Source organism: Canis lupus, chromosome 32, assembly GCF_048164855.1.
Source record: "Canis lupus baileyi chromosome 32, mCanLup2.hap1, whole genome shotgun sequence".
In the NCBI taxonomy this organism is placed as follows: domain Eukaryota; kingdom Metazoa; phylum Chordata; class Mammalia; order Carnivora; family Canidae; genus Canis; species Canis lupus.
The window spans coordinates 29105921-29123689 of NC_132869.1; the positions used below are offsets into that span (position 1 = coordinate 29105921).

The 17769-nt window shown below is 40.1% G+C and overlaps 1 protein-coding gene and 1 long non-coding RNA gene across 3 annotated transcripts in view; one reads left to right on the plus strand and one right to left on the minus strand.

The window, feature by feature from the left end:
* RORA (RAR related orphan receptor A) overlaps positions 1-17769 on the minus strand; it is a 710690-nt gene that overhangs the window by 359371 nt on the left and 333550 nt on the right. The gene's annotated exons all lie outside the window — the stretch shown is intronic.
* The window catches only part of LOC140623027 (uncharacterized), a 55112-nt gene that overhangs the window by 7304 nt on the left and 30039 nt on the right, over positions 1-17769 (plus strand). Inside the window, exons 2-3 of one of the 2 annotated variants that reach the window (XR_012022709.1) lie at positions 3928-4070; positions 5959-6075. This is a non-coding gene — a long non-coding RNA (uncharacterized lncRNA). Of the gene's footprint in view, positions 1-3927; positions 4071-5958; positions 6076-17769 lie in introns of those variants that run through there. The other variant, XR_012022708.1, reaches the window with a different exon arrangement.

Consider the following 17769-nt stretch of genomic DNA (forward strand, 5'->3'; position numbering starts at 1 on the left):
AACCGGACATGCCAAAATGCCTGAGGACATTTCACGGAAATGTGGCTGGCCTGATGGGAAGCTGGCATGACCAGAAATATCAGGAGTCTTCCTATTGAGGTTTTGAGCTTTGTGTTGCAAATTCAATGGTCCAGATTGAGATCGGATGAGTCAAGTTCAGATAACCATCCAAACCTTTTAGATGGAGACTGAAACCAAATCTGTGTTCTCAAACCATTCTAAATGTGTTGATCGCTGGTTCTGGTTTGCCGTATAACACAATCCAAGAGCATAGACTCATTTCTCTAATAGCAGATGCATAATTTGCTCAGCAGTGGAAAATCTAAGTGTAGCATCAAAGGTCAAAAGTTGCAAGAAACTTGACACCTTTGAGACTGTGCCAAACCTCAAGCTTCCAATAACAAAGGCTCTCAGTCAAGCCTTCAGAGGAAAATAGAGGCCATTTGACCCAATGTTCAGCATAGACAGGTATGAGCTATGCTGTCCCTTAAAAATGGCTGAACTCTTTGCTAGAGCCTTAAGGACAACCACTATCTAAGTAGTGCCTTCTGTCCCTGGAAGGCTACAGCAACCTGTAGCCATGGCCAGTAAGGTATGGAGGTATTACTGAAATCTCAGAAGTGAAACCAAAGTCCTCAGCCTTATCTCCTAAATTCCCTAAATTGTGACACACTAAATAAGTACGTTACCTGAGTACAAAATTCTAAACTGTTTGCTGCATAGCAAAACTATTGACTCAATGTATAATTTATTGGGCACTGACTGTGTGCTAGGGGAAGTACTGAGTATCTAGAATTCAATGTAGAACTCCCCTTTTCTTACCTCCCACTGCCTTTCTCTTTTCAAGTATTTAGTGACCATCCACTGGGTACTAAAAACTGTGCTGGGCCTGGAATGGGAGACTTTTCTGTACTTGAGCCCCTAATGTCCCAGCTAGGAGCGACAGATGTATCAACCAATTATGGGGCGGGAAAAGTCTTTCAATAATGATGTGTACATGGCCCTTAGGGAGGGACATCCTTCACAATCATGTTCCAGCTTGAGCCCCTGCGAAAGACTTTTGGGCTGTTCCTGAGGATGTCAACAATAAAACTAGATCCCAAAGACTCCCCTGACAATGCTATATCCTTTTTGGAATAAAAAATGCATGAGGGAATCACATGCATATCACAGTTGATAAAGAGGTCAACCATCCATAGCAGAGGTGGCTTAATGTCAATCACATGTCTCAGAAAAATGTGCTAACCTCTTAATTTTTATAAATCGACTCCCACTAGAGGAATGGGTCTGTCTGTAGACTCAACCACTTATACTAGTTAAGCCACCTTTCTGTTTAAAACCACCTTCATCAATGTTTGCTCACTGGGCTCTCAGAGTCACCCTGGGGGTAGTTGGTGGCTTGTCACAATCTGACATGACCAGTATGTGCAGCATTGAGATGAGGACTCTTTTTACACTGCATTCATGGTTAAGCAAAAGGCACTGCTTCTTATTTATTAAGCGTTAGAAATATTTCTTTTTAAATTCCAAGAAATGAAGGGTCTCCCTAAACTGCCTCTCTCTTTATGTAACTTGACACAAAGTATTCTGGTGTGTTAGACTCCCTTCCATTTCAGTGGCCCTGCAGAAGGCCACACCACTCAGATATCAGGAGACGAAAGGATCCAAAGGAATTCTAGGTCACTGGGCTCTCCTCAATAGGTATACTAAGCTGCCCTTGAAATAGGTCCTTAGTTTTAGGACAGAAAGAAATTAATTCATGGAGTTGGTCAACTTTAAGTTCAAATTATTTTCACTCCAGATTTTGTCATAGCTCCAGTTGATGAATATGCCAACCTCCACTAACATCGAAGGCGATCAGCTCAGGGGGACAGGAACTGGGGGACTTTAGGAATGTCTTCTATATACAAATCTTTAACTCCCTTTAGAATTTATTCTAAGCCTGTGGACTCTTCATTATTCAAAAGCAGACCTTGATTTTTACCCCTCCTCCGAAGGTTACCTCCTGTGGGTCTTGGCATCCCTCTTTTCTGCAAAGGTCAGGAAAAGAAGGAAGAGAGAAAAGTAAAGAAAACTCAAAACTTTCTATCTGTTAAGATTCTTAGCTGGGATGTATAGATGGGGGGAAAAAAGTGGGCAAGAGAAAGTAAAATTAATATATGGGGAAGAAAGCCAATTATCCAATAGGGAGAAAGCCTTGCTTAGAGTACCTGGCACGTCTTAGACCCATAGCCCTATGGATCAAGATACTGATGGAGGGCACTGCAGAAAAAGGTGGACAGTGATAGGGAAGACACACACACTTGGAGTTGGCAAACTGCGTCCTCTCCCACCAAAGAATACATTCGCAGTAGTGGAAGGGAAGAAATGGGGAGCGGGGCCTGTGCTATGGGCTAGGAAAAGAAACAGAAAGAGGCACTTGTATGAGTTTTCATGTTATTTCAGTGAAGCCATAATAGGACAGTTTCTCTTCCCAAAGCTTGCCCGGAACAGCTATTTAAAGGGGGGAGCAGGAACTGTACAAGCTTCTACGAGATTCTGAGGTCGGAGCCTTAATTAGAGTCACGATTGTATTGTACGTCTATTTGTGTAACTGTTCAATTAGGAGTGTAATAGCTGGGACAGAGATCTTAATGAGCTTTTAGCGTCGTGATGCTTTAAGACTGCCTTTTTTTGGGTTATTGTTATTATTAAGCTTTCATATGGGCTTTTTCCTCTCTGAAGTCCAATTATATAGCTTTCCCTTCAGACAGGTTGAAATATAAGGCTGAATCTTTGTATGTCGAATGCCGGGCATTAAAGATGGCCTGTTTTTCCCTCATTATCTTCACGATCAGTATGTAAACAGTTGCTTGGATCTACCTTGTGGTCAATACAACCTCTGGGAATGTCGAAATTGGAGGGCAAATCTTTCACAATGGGGGAAACTAAGATTCAGAAAGATGTAGTGACCTATCTGAAATGGCAGGAATGGTTAGTGATAGAGCTGGGGCTGGTACCTGGGTGTCCTGAGGCTCCAGGAGTAAAACAGCCGGAACACTGGTACATGTCAGAGTTAGACTAACATTACAACATCTACAAGCAACCCAATTGGATCATTCATTAAAAAAAGAAATCCCTTCCCCAAGACTTTGTTCTGTTGGTCTTAACTCTCTAGGTACTTTACTTAACTTTCCCCTGCCTTTCACTACTTTGACTTGGGTACAGTTAAAGATGATATTACATGCTCTGTTACATAAAAGCGATAGCACTCAAATGCACCCTGGTTTAAGCAAACCTGGTTTGTGAAACCTGTATTCATGAAACCTCATAAATGCAAACGGTGTTTATTTTGTTGCTTGAGAAAAAGATTCTCTGCCTCAGTTTCCTCATATGTAAAATGGGCACAATAATGGCACCTGTGGGGAGACTCAAGAAAATAACAGAGTTACGCTGTTTAGCATACTATTTGGCAGACAATCTCAATCAGTGCTAGTGGCTTTTGTTCTCATTCTTTCTCATTGTCACAAAAGGATGGCCGGAAGACTCTGTAGCTAACCAGTCGGAATCATTTCTGTCTTCGTAGGAGGAATTGGAGAGGACTGGGTGGCATGCTGGGGTGGTGTGTGTGCTAATATTTTGAGATGATTAAAAAGAAAGAGAAAATTAATGCCAGAGCTTGTGAAAATGGCTGAACAAAACAATTATTCTATTATAAATTAATAATGCGATTCATTTATGATGTGTTATTGAGCGCTTGAAAAATGAACTGCCCTCAAATATTCTCTTCAAAATCCATTTACTGCCCAAGATAAATTTAAGAGTAGTGTCACATTTTGAAAAATGTTATTTTATTGGCCATAATTTTTCATGATTCCAATGGGGACCTGGTGACAGCCCAACACAGCAAACGTCCTTCATGTTGCCATCCTTTCTTTTTCTTTAAAGCTGAATTGTCCTGGGACCACTTGAAATGTGATTTATTTGTTGCTGGGCCAGTAGAAGGTTCCATGTAGGTGAAAATGGATGTTGGGCTAGTTGAAGAGAAATGGAAATGAGACTCTGCAGGCTGACTTATTTAGCGGAAAGAGGTAAGTAACTTAGGAACATTATATAACTCTACATTCTGACTACATGGAGTTCTGGATGATTCACATCCCTTGGAGATACATGTGGACTTACATACAATCTACCAGAAAGGAGGAAGGCAGGAGCACAATCAAGAGAATGAGCCTGTTTGAGCATGTCAGTGCCAGGCCTTGTGCTATATGGTTTATATGCATTGACTCACATCATAATGACAATAGTCCAGTGAAGCTTAGGTTCCATGAGATTAGAAAGCATGTTCAAAGTCACAAAGCACCAAGTATCACCAGTACTGGGTTTGTGCCAAGTTTGGGCTAAACCGAAGGGACTGAGGCATTGCAAGCGTCGCAGAGACTTTGCTTTATCTCGCCTCCTCCTTTGGGGAATAGTGTTGGGCATCGATTTTTTACGATGAAGTTGATGTCGTGAGGAGAAAGTAAGAGTCTAGAGAAACTCGAGATAAAAATGAATGAAGATATGCTTAAGCCCTGGTTCTCCCAGTGCCCGATCCAAGGTTCTTTCTAGGATGCTCCAGTTCTCAGGGATGAGGTAGGAGGATGCCAGACAGCTCTGATGGACCACACAGTGGGCTGCCTATTGGAGCTGGGTTCCAGCTCGGCCAGTCTGTGAATCTGACTATCTGCAACCTGGCCCTTCACTTCATCCCATCTCCATTTCCTCATCTATCAAATGAGGAAGTTGGACTAGAAGATCTCCAAGGTCCGTTTCAGCTTGAACATTCCATTATTCTATTATCTTTGTGCTCTGATAAGTAGACGCATGTAGCCCTGGGCTTATTAATATTAACTGGGACAAACAAGTGAAATTACTTTATGAAAATCGAGCCGTGGTCGCTGCTTGGAGCCAAATCTGTCTTATGAGACTCACTGTAAGCATTGGTAATGGGATTGCTGATGGCTCCTTGGCCAGAGCCCATGAATGCCCTGCAGTTTCACTTTCTAGTCGGTGCCAAGGGTGAGTGTCCTCCGCAGACACATGAAATTGAGGCACAACACAGCGTAAGTGAAAGGAATAAATCAGATCAGTCACGTTTAGCCTGACTCATCTTTCATCCATCTCCTTCAGATGCTTGTTCAATGCAGCTCGGCTCAAAGGTCATTCCTTCCTAGAAATGGCCCCTAGAAACTCAGCCCACGGTGATGAGTTAGTTCTCTGAAAACTTTCTGTTCTCCACATTCATAGTCTGGGACTCAGGCATGTCTATACATTTCAATATCTGAGATCTGTAATGAAGATCCTTTGTGCCAGGATCAATGTTTTATGCTTTGGGGAGGATAAAGATGGAAGGCCATAGGCTACCTATTTGACCTATATTGCCCTGTTCGCCAAGTTTATTTTAATGTTCTGCTCCAAGAATAACTGCGCTAAGTATTTTTATGCATCTCCTGTAGAAATTTTGCTAAGGCTACAGCTAAGTTGACTGCTCAATGCGCCCAGTATGGAGTCCTCTGAGAGAGATTTCTTTTCATCATTGAATTTCAGGAAAATAGCTACCCCATTTTGACCATCATTTTGTTAATAAGACTTGTGAATTGACAGTGTCTCCCCTTTCATTCTGGCTTCAGGGAAGCCCAGGTCAAATATAAACAAATTGATCTTATTCCATTTGATGTGTGTAGTGTATTTTTCATGTAGTCATGGTAGCCCTCTGTTTTACTTATGCTTTCTCTGATCACGGTTCTCTAGTCCTATTTATATTCTGCCATTGTATATCAGACGTTTCCTTTTAATTTGCCCCAAATATTTCTTAAAATGAGGTAAAATACGGGTATAGGCATAAATAAAACCCATTATTTCTTTGAATGTGAAGTGCTTAGCATCGTGCCTGAAATTCGGCAGGTTCTCAATAAATGCCTACTGCTTGCTTTATAGGGAAACACGTTTCACCTTAAAAAGAAGCAGTTTCTGAGAGTCAGAGCTGCTTCAAGAACAGCTATGTGGTTCCTGTCACTAGGGGTTCTGTGAATAAACTGAATAAGCACTTTGGCCAACTCAACCTCAGTGTCTTTAACTATAAAATAAGAATAATAATATCTCCCTTTGAGGTGGTTTTGAATAGTATATGAGCTGGTGCATGTCAAGGACTGAAGCTCTTAACACACACAGTGAGCATTTGAAAAAAAAAAAAAAAAGTAGCCATTCTTATTGAAGAGGATTCATGCATTGAAAGCTATCTTGTTAGTTTAAGATTAACTTCCAAACCTGACTGTCCTGTCGGGTTAGTGAGCTCTAAGTCATCAGAGGCCTCAGAGACTCCCAGCCAGCAACCAATCCTGCTTGAGTGGCTATTGTGAGGGGGATTTAAATAGCTGATGAGGGGCTGGATGAGGTCACCTTTAGGCTTCCTTTCAATCCCACAGTGAATGATACTTGGGTTTCAAATCCATTTAGTCAGAGGTGGCCTAAGAGTATTGGGGAAAAGGAAGATTGTAATGTCATTTTATTAGAAGGTCTCCCTTCTTTCATGTGTACATTTCATTTGGGACCTTATCAATCGGTTATTAAAGCATTTTCCAGGGAAAAACACCCGGGGAGGGGAGACTTGAGAAAATGTCAGAGAGTGCTTCATGCCCTGCTATCTATCTGCAAGTAAAGAGTTGCTACCTCCATGGCTTGCCAAAAACAGGTTGGGATTATTTCCACTAAGGCATAGACAGCAAGCACACTTCAAACAATGAAGCTGTCTAGAACGCATGCCAAATGTGATGGACATTCAAGTTTCATTACTGTCAACCTCACAACGAATCACTTTATTATGCACCCCCATTATTTTACAGTCTTTTGATGGTGGTGTCCTTCAGAAAATGTGCCACATCCAAGGGAAAAAAAAAAAAAAAAACCCACATCAGCTCTCTACATTTTGGGTGGAATGATCTTAAAGTCACAGGTCCCCAATGCAATCATGGTAACCATCTTCCACTGACCTTTGTCTAAGAGTTGACAGGCACCTGAATGGGACAGACTTAAGAGGTGGGAAATTCTCCAGAGATATAGAGGCCATAGATTGATTTTATGATTTTAAAGATGGGGTTTTCTTTTTCATGAAAATCCCAGATGGGGCATATTTTGTAATAGAGGTTGGGGCAGTAGCTGTCACCCCAGGTGGTCCACAATGCAGATGGTCAAGGGGCACCAGCGTCTACACAGAGATGAAATAGTGGTCTCTGTAGTGAAGAACAGGTTTCAATTTAATACTCCTGGGTCATTCAATACTTTGGTTGGACACAGGACTGGCAATCTCTTGTTGGTGGGGCCTCTTGGACTGTGAGTGGGCAGGACTGGTGGCAAGCAGAGGCAAACAGTGTCCAGTACATGGCCAGTCACATAATAAGTGCTGTAAATATTTAAGAATTTCAAGTTGCCTCAGTTGGTCTCAGGTTAGGGCTTTCCAAAGCTCTTATGTGGGACATTCTCCAGCCTTTTGGGGGACAGGGAGAGAACCATTAGAGGACAATCAGGCAACTTATTGCTCTCTTTCCTCCCTGGAAAATCATAAAATGGGCAATAATTTGAATAAGTGATGCTAGTCCCAAGGAGAATGCTGGCCCATGACACCTGCGTTATCATCCTCTGGTCCCCTCCGGCTTTTTTTGTGGGGCCTTTCCTCCTTGCATACTCCCCACACTACATCTCAGAGAGAGGAAGCCACTTGGCTAGGATACAGTGTGCAACTCTGAATTTGTAGCAGTGTCAAGAAGAAGGGACTGTGAGGCTGTCTATCTTCTTCAGTTGCCTGCTTGTCTTTCCTTACTTGGGGTGAAAAGCTTATCATGGTTGATTAGGCCAAAGAAAAGATCTATATGAAATGGTCTCTGTAACAGTGCCATAAGCATTCAATTGGACATCTGGCCAGGACTTCTTATTATTTGTAATTTCACTGATAAGGTGATGAGCAAGGCTAGGGGTAGGCTGAGTAACCAGGTGCTATTTACTGAGATATTTATTGAATTACTGTTATGGGCCAAGCAGCATGCTAAGCACTCTCAGGATATATAAAGGTGAATTAAATGTAAATCCTGTGCTCAAATTAATTGTCCTAAATGAGGAGAGACTAGATACTTACTTAGATAATGAGAGGGCGAGAAGTACACCTAAGAGCCATAGGCAGAGATTTGGCGGGATTTTAGCAGGAGCACCGATGTCTTTTTCATACAGGTAGCTCCCAGAATGCATGAAAAGGCCAGTTCTATGCTTGCCCTTGATGGATAAAAACAACCTGGACCTGAGAAGGTAGTAATACATGACAAATGGCAGCAATAACAGGGCAGAGAGGTTGTTAGCCAGCAAACGTCTGTGTTGCTGACTCAGGCTAAGGAAGCACTTTGCTATCCCATGGTGCAGTCGGCTTATGACTCTGTGTGTGTTTGTGTGTGTGTGTGTGTGTGTGCGCGTGTGTGTGTGTATGTGTGATGCTCACTCTTGCACAGAAACCTGCGTGATATCAGAAAAGCCTAAGACCTGGCCAATGGACCCAAGTTTTCCACCAGTGAACATTCTGGTTCTCGATGGTTACAGACAGTTTAGGCTAGCTCAACCCTTACCATCACTTGTCACAGATGAGTTATTGTAGAGTTGATTAACTATCCTATGACATTAGAACACGCCTGCCTCTGGTTCTTGTGGGAGGCAAGTCCTAACATTTTATTCTTTTCCAAGATAATCAATGCCATCTTCTGCAAGGAAATATTTTTTTAGACAACGTTTTAGTTCTTTTATTTACTCCACCAGTCCTGTCATGAAGACACACCAGAGCTGACTGGTCTGCCAGAAAATTCAATCTGGGAAGGTTCAGCCAGATTCTCTTTCCTCCAAAGTGAGAACTTTTGTTTTGTTTTGTTTTCAAAGTGAGAACTTTTGGAAACAGCACATCAGAACAACAAGCATGGGGAACGGTGATTATAATGGACTTCTGAGCATGACTGCTCAGGTCTAGGAAGAGAGATGGGCTGGAGATCCAGGCAACAGAAGTTTTATACATTTTCCCAAATTACACTCCTGTGGCAGGTCAAAGTTGTTTTTCCCCCCTCAAACCACACCAAAGCACATATTTGGAGGCCAAACTCTTCAAGGGCACTTAAGTATTTGGTAACTTTCCTGTTAAATTTGGAGTTCAGCTTATAAGCCCAAGGTGGCTGAGTGAAGTAAGTCAGTCGGAGAAGGACAAACATTATATGTTCTCCTTCATGTGGGGAATATAAATAATAGTGAAAGGGAATATAAGGGAAGGGAGAAGAAATGTGTGGGAAATATCAGAAAGGGAGACAGAACGTAAAGACTGCTAACTCTGGGAAACGAACTAGGGGTGGTAGAAGGGGAGGAGGGCGGGGGGTGGGAGTGATTAGGTGACGGGCACTGGGGGTTATTCTGTATGTTGGTAAATTGAACACCAATAAAAAACAAATTAAAAAAAAGAATCTGGAAAAAATAAATAAATAAATTTTTAAGAAGTAAAAAAAAAAAAAAAAAAAGCCCAAGGTGTACTATATAATGACCTTCACTGAACCACTGCCCTAGCAAACAAAGCATTGCTTTTAGGACCAGAGGACTCTATCTATATGAGGTTTGAAGTATTTTATGAGCACCATTTGTTTCAAGAGGTCATGGCCAGCCAGATTACCCATCATGCCACTCATCAAATAAATATCGCCACGTCAGATTTTGACTCATCCAATTCTTTTCTACCTTGTTAAAACCATTCAGCCTTGGAGAGTTGATGAGGGGAACATTATATCTATATCCTACAGGCTGGCTGGTTTTTCCACTAAGAAAGGAAAGCCTTCCCCTTTTACATAAATGGCTCTCTCCTTTCCAGTCTTACCAGGTTCAAAGCCTCTTATGTAGTCAGTTTCTATAAACCACAATCATGTGTAATTAACAACTTTAAGGATGCAATGCAGAAAAATAGGCGTGTAAATGCAATGTGATATCCTGGATTGGATCCTGGAATGGAAAAGGGACATTAATGTAAAAACTGATGAAATCCAAATCAAGTCTGAACTTTACTTAATAGTAATGTGCCAATGTTAATTTCTGAAGTTTGGCAAATGAATCACAGTTATGTAAGAGATTAATGTTAGGGGAAACTGGGTGAAGTGCATATGGGAACTCTGTATCATCTTTGCAACTCTCTGTAAATCTAAACTTATTCCAAAGTAAACAGTTTATTAAAAAAAACTTTATGGATGAACTTATGCTTTGGAGAGTAACCCACTGGCAGTGCTCCAAGGAAATCTCACTACTAGGAGTGTGACAAACACAACACTAGTATAGGAGGAGCTCAGTGTCTGAGCCCCAGCATAGAATCACCTCAATATCTAGTAACTGAAGATGTGGTTTATTCACAGACAGAGGAACTCTTGCTGCCCCAAATGCTAGCATCACTGCTTGTTGAATTGTCATTCCAATTAGTTTCCTCCTGCTGCGGACCATCTGATCATTGTTCTGTGGCTCCCCTGCACCTAGACTATCAAATTCAACTCCTTAGTGTGGCACACAGGTCCTTAACCTTTGCTCATCTCCTACATTCTTCTCCTACATTCTTCTATTTGCTGTTTCACAAGCACACATATTGTTCAATGCTATATGTCTTTCACCTGCTCTTGTCCTCTCTGAATACCTTTTTATATCTTTCTCACCAGGGTAATGCCTACTCTTCTATTTTTCCCAATCCTTTATTTATGGCCTCACATCTTTCTCCATTTTTCCTCCTTCTTGGTTTTCAGGTTTCATGTGTCAAGTTCTTAAAGATTCTTCTCTAATCTTTCCCCTCTCCCCACCTCAGCTGGTTCCTCTTCCCCATCCATGACCAAAATGTTTATCTCATGATCAAATTGTTCATCCCATATACTGTCACCCTAACATCCTTTGCATCAGATGGTGGTCTTTTATGGGTAAAGGCTGTGTGTGTGTGTCTGTGTCATCCTAATCATTTAACCAAGTATTCAGTACAAAGTGGGTTATGGACAGAAATAAATGAATTAATGAATAAATGGTCATGCCACTCAGCTATTCCAGAAGTATGCATGTACTTTTAGGGCCAGGAGAACTTTGTATTTTTTTAATATTTTATTTAAATTCAATTTGCCAACATATAGCATAACATCCAGTGCTCATCCCATCAAGTGCCCTCCTTAGTGCCCATCACCTAGTCACCTCATCCCCTTACTCTCCTCCCCTTCTGCAACCCTTTGTTTGTTTCCCAGAGTTAGGAGTCTCTCATGGTTTGTCTTCCTTCTAATTTTTCCCCACTCAGTTTCCCTCCTTTCCCTTATAGTCTCTTTCAGTATTTCTTATATTCCACATATGAGTAAAATCATTTGATAATTGTTTTTCGGAGAACTTAGTATTAAATATAAATGTTATTTCTACCAGATTAATTCTCAAATACACTCAAATGACTAGCAGTGAGCTCACACATTTCAGTAGTACTAACAATATGCAAACAGCATTTTGCAGAATGACATAATGAGAATGACAACATTTTATGACTAAGTACCAGATAATGAAAGAAAATTAATTAATGCACTGCTAAGATAAATGACTATAAGAACTCTGGAAAAAAAAAAACCACCATAGCTATTATGTTTCCAAGTTGGTTCTGGAATATAAAGTAGCTTCTACTGAGCAACTCTCACATCCAATTATCTGTATTAGCTCTATTAAATTGGGATACAACTAGAGAAACTCAGATGCTGTTTTAAACATCCCCAAATAATACATTCTGGAGCAAAAGGCAAATTTTGTAGGTAGCTGCCAGGTGTAAAATACTAGGGAATTGATCTTTGCATAATAATCCATGAAAGAAGGGGCAAAGACAGAATGCAAAGCAGTCTCTCTATCTTTCTAGGCATATTTGTCTATTAGCTTTATAGGGACTCCACCTAAAACAAATAAGCTAGTTTTCAATGTCAATATTAATTTTACCAAGTGAAGGCATCAGGTCCTAAAGGAGGATGGGTGGAGAAAAACCTAAACCAATTATTTATTTTATAGTTAGTATCCCACCCCACCTTTGGTAAATGCTCAAGAAAATTGATAAAAATCTCATTTTGTGAGTTGACTGCTCAAAAAATTTTGTATTTGAACATCATATTTTATGGGTTTTGTGTGTGTGTGGGGGGGTGATAGCTTATTCTAAAATTCTGATTATTTACAGACTGCAGCTGTGTCTACCATGGCATAGTTGATGAAGTTACAAACCTCTTTTTATCTTTTTTTCCCCCAAAACTATGTATCAAGCACCTACTATGTACTAAACATTGTTCTAGATGCTGGAAACACAGTAGTAAACAGAATAAACTTCCCAGCACTACAGTCTTCTAGTCTCGCTTAGATGTTGGCAAATTTCTTTCACAAAGAGTCAGGAAAGTAAGTAGTTTTGGCTTTGCACCTAGACTGTCTTTTGCAGTACTCAACTTTGCCATTGTAGTAAAAATACAGTCATAGACAATATGTAAAGAAGTGAATGTGGCTCTATTCAATAAAACTTTATTGATATAAATAGGCAGGGGCCTGATTTGGCTTCATAGGCGACTGTTTGCCAACTTCTGTTCCAGTCCATGAAATTCTTTATAAATCACTGGTATGAAACAGTAGCAGTACTGAATATATGGGATGGCTTATAGAATTACAGAAATTTAGTATTGGAAAAGGACATTTTTAACACTACTTTCCCTTCATGCGGCAGCATCAAGGTTGACAACGTGGCCTTTAGGGTCAGCCTGCCAGGGTTCAAGTCATGGTCTTTTCCACTTACCAAAGGTGATTTGGGGCAAGCTACTTAATCTCTCTGTGCTTAATTTTTGTCATTGATAAGAGGAAAGTAATAATAATATCTACATCTCAGAAGACTCTTAAGATAACCCAGATAAATATTTATCAGGGCATACGAATTACAGGAAACCCACAACAAATTCTAGTTTTCATGACAACAATTATAGTAATAACAGTAACAACAAAACAGGAGGCTCAGAGAGGAGATATGACTTGTATGTGAGTACCAGAGTCCTGGGTTCCAGTACCGGGAACCCAGGTACTGTCTCCTAAGTCTAGATCCTGTCTAAACCACGGGATCCAGGATTAATAAAAACTAGATATGTCTACAACTGGTAGCAAGACTTAGTTTAATTCTCCAAGAAATATTAGGGCTGCCTTCTGATGTATGGAGAGGGACTTGGGGAAAATAGATTTATCCCAAACCTTTGGATAGAACTGTTGTCCCATCAATATGTTCAATAGTAAGGCTACTAGTGGACATTACCCTTAAGAAAAATATTCTCATCCAGAGAATAAATTCTTTAGTAAAGGCCTAAGGTGGATGAAAGAACCCAATTCCTCCATGCACAAATGAAGCCAGGACTTCAGTAGATTCACTGTAAACCAGAATGCCTGGGTGAGGTTAAACATTTTGGCTTCTTCTACCTGGCAGTATGCTCCAGGAGACCACCCAATGAGCCCTTTGAAATATTATTTTTCATGGTAATTATTTTCAACCTTTTGCTTGTTTCACTTAAGGATCAGGTTCTCTAAAAACTCTTTTGAAGACCAAGTTGTTCAGTATATTTAATGAAAGTTATCCTCAGGAAAAGAGAAAAGCCAGACCTGTGAGAGCCAAGAGTTTTATATCGTCATACACCACACTCTTCTGAAGGCCTACATATTTCTATTATTTCAAGCAAATCAATCCACAACAGCATAACGGTTCTCTCAGGGAACTTTAGGCTAATTAATTGTGAGTGTGACAGCAAGAGGACAGAAAACTAGTTTCTTGAGATTGGTCCTCCCCACAGAAGTGTTTTTCCTGAGGTTGGTGTTTTCTGGGATCTACCATTTGTGGGTTCTGACAGGAAGTGGGAGGGCGAAAAGACCACCACACAGAGTGAGTAGAATTATCCTTCTGACAAATTGTTTAGCTTACCAGAGACAACTGGGTCACGCTGACCTTGATTTCGATTTTAAGGTCTTTCTTCCCAAGCCAAAGACAACGGTTTCTTTAGAAGTCATATACATCACCTCAGTGGTGCCCACATGCACCATCCCCTCACCCACTTTTAAAACTTTTGTTATCAGATCAAGGCAACATGAGAGAGTCACATGACTTCAGTCAACCTGTAACACAATGTACTATTGAGATGTCTGTTGATGTTCTTTCCTGAAATCATTTGGAAGATTTGCATATTACCACTTCCAGGAAGTTTTCAAAGAGCAACTCCATCTAGCACTCTTGATTCAAATATTAATTTAATATACATGTATGGGTCATCTTCTATGTCACAAAATTATTAGGTATGTGATGTCATGAAAATACAGTTCTTTCCTCAAGGGTAAGTGAGATAGACACCCAGTTACAATTCAATATGCTAAGAGTTATTACAGAGGTATATACAATTTAGGATTATGGCGAAGACCTTTTAGAAGAAATGCCATTGAATCCAAGGGTGAGAAGTAGTTCTCCAAGACAACTACATGGAGAAGAATGAGCATGTACAAGCACAAATATAAATGCTAAAACTCCTTGAGACCTAACACAGTCTTATTAAAAACCCAACGCTGTCTCCTTCACCTGCTTCAGTGTGGTACTTATTTATCCTTACACATCCCAGTCTCCCTACCATTGTGCCTGATATTTTTTAAGGATACTATTAAATAATGTTGAATGAATGAATGATGTTATTGCACCTGTTTTTGGCAAGCATTTCTCCCTAAGAGATAGCACGTTCTCTGGGACTAGGGACTGGGACTCTTTTATATGATTCTAAGATATCTTAGGATCTAGTTGATTTAGTTGGTAATTTAAAAAACAATCAAGTTTTAGGCAAGGATTACAAGCCAACTCAATGGACAAAGAAGAATTTTGAAATGGTTCTGTGACAACTGTGAGTCTACATGGAAAAGAATTAAGCTGGACCCTCACCTTGCACTGCATACAAAAATTAACCCAAAATGAATCACAGACCTAATTGTGAAAGTTAAAACTTATAAAAGCCTTAGAAGAAAACATAAATCTTTGTGACTTTGGATAAGACATTGGTTTCTTAGACACCAAAAGCAAAAGTGACAAACAAAAATATAGATAAATTGAAATTCTACAAAATTAAAAATATTTTTGCTTTAAGGAGCATAACTGAGAAAGGAAAAGACAACCCACAGAAGGGGAGAAATTTTGACAAGTCAAATATCAGATAAGGGATTTGTATCCAGCATATATAAAGAACTCTTATAACTCCATAATATGAAGACAACTCAATTTAAAAATGGGTAAAGGATTTAAATAGACATGTCTCCAAAGAAGATATATAAAAGGCCAATAAGCACATAAAGATACTCGATATCATTAGTGATGATGCAAATCAAAACCATAATAAATTACCATGTCATATCCACTAGGATTGACTAAAATAAAAATGAGAGATAATAACAAGTGCCAGAGAGAATATGAAGAAGTTGAAACCCTTATACACTGCTGGCAAGATTGTAACATGGTACGGCCACTTCAGAAAATAATCTGGCAGTTTCTGAAAATGTTAAACATAAAGTTACTGTATAATGCAGCAATTCCATTTGTAGGTATCTACCCAAGAGAACAGAAAAAACATGTCCATGCAAATGTTTGTACGTGAATATCCATAGTAACATTATTTATAATAGTAAAAAACTGAAACAATCCAAATGTCCATCAACAGATGATTAGCTAAACAAAAGATGGCATATCTATATAATAGAATATTATTGGGCAATAAAAAAGGAATGAAGTAGTCATATGTAAAACAAAATGAATGAACCTCAAAAACAGGGTAAGTGAAAGAATTCAGTTACAAAGGAGCACATATTGTATGGTTCCATTTATGTGAAATATCCAGAAAAGGCAAGTCCATAGACTCAGAAAGTAGATTAGACATTGCCTAGGAGCTTAAGGCAGGGAAGTGAGGGGAGTTACTGCTACTGGATACAGGGTTTCTGTTTGGAATGATAGGAATACTCTGAAATTAGATGGTGGTGATAACTGCACACCCTGGGTGCATACCATTTAATTGTGAACTTTAAAAGAATGAATTTTATGATATCTGAATTATATATCAATAAAGCTGCTATTTAAAAATAATCATGGGGGATCCCTGGGTGGCTCAGCGGTTTAGCTCCTGCCTTTGGCCCAGGGCGTGATCCTGGAGTCCCAGGATCGAGTCCTGCGTCGGGCTCCTGGCATGGAGCCTGCTTCTCCCTCCTCCTGTGTCTCTGCCTCTCTGCCTCTCTGCCCCACCCCCCGTGTGTGTGTGTCTATCATAAATAAATAAATAAATAATTCTTTAAAAAAATTATCATGGTAGATGTTGTCTCCTCATAGTTACTATCACTGTTACCATCACAGTGGTGAATGCTACAAAGCAGTTACTCATGCCAGCTGAAGACTTTACAAAATAACTGCTGGTTGGATTTTTCTTTTGAAACTTTAGCCCATGAGGACTTTGTTTTAGGGCAGCCTTTGTCTTCTATCTCTTTGGCGTTGGTCCAGAGTAGAATTCGGTAAACAATTTTTGACTACTACCAAAAAGCTGCTGTCTTTTCTTCAAGAAATAACCAAGTATTTTTAACAAAAACACAAAAATTCACCCTAAAACTCATGAATCCATTCCAAGGCCTAAAATTTAATGAACAATTTGAGATCACACTCACTCATGCTCACTACTTGAGAAGCACAACTAACCAACATGACTAAACAACTAAAATCCAGAAGTCAAGGCAAGAAAAGGGAGATTTCACTTTGATGCTACAGAATTACATCTGAATGTACCCATGATTTCTTCTCTTTGCAGATAATGGTAAAATTGCCTAAATCATACACCAGCAGTGCTCTAATGAGACCTGATTTGGGTTCATTTCTATTCAAGGCAAACTAAATGTGTAAAATGCCCTACTTCTAATGGTTCACTGTAGTACACAAACCTTAAAAATGGATTCCATTGAAATAAGTTTGGGCTGCTGAAGAACCAAGTGTGGAGCCTAAATTAAGTTCATAAGATTTTCCAATGTTAAGGAGGATGGAGTGACTTTCTCCTCACTGGCACTCACCCTCTTGAGATGCAACCAGAGCTGCAGATTTGGCATTGCTTTGTTGGTGGCTGGTATAACTCAGAAGGAAGGAAAACTGGAGCTGAGAAACTAAAATGTATCGAAATAGCCTTGCTCCCTTGTGGGTCCACCTACTTGTCCTACAGTGGCCAAGTCTGGGTCATTCTCTGTGGCCAGTCCTGGTCCCTGAACGGCTTTGCTTAGAAGAAAGCTCTATTCCTCTACAAGTACTTTGTTTAGCTCTATGGCTCAATCCCAACTTCCTATCATTGCTCAGACCTCTCTCTGAAAACCTGCCCCCCCCCCCCCCCCCCGCCCAGAAACAGCAGCTATCAGAAGCAACATTACTATGGTGACCTACCATGCTTATTTTTCCAGATGAAGTAACTTGTATCCAGAGGTAAGGTCCCAAGTAACTATAGCAGATTAGGTAAAAGAAAATTCTCATTATGCAGGCCTTTCCCTACATATTCAGAACTGGGACCTTGTCCTAACATATTTAGTCTTTGTTTTCTTAATTTGAGCTCCTTGGATTCCAGAACTCCAGACCTCCACTGTGTATCTATCTGCTCTTTCAAGCCCAACTCTGCCACTCACCTGTTAGCTTGAGCAGGTTTT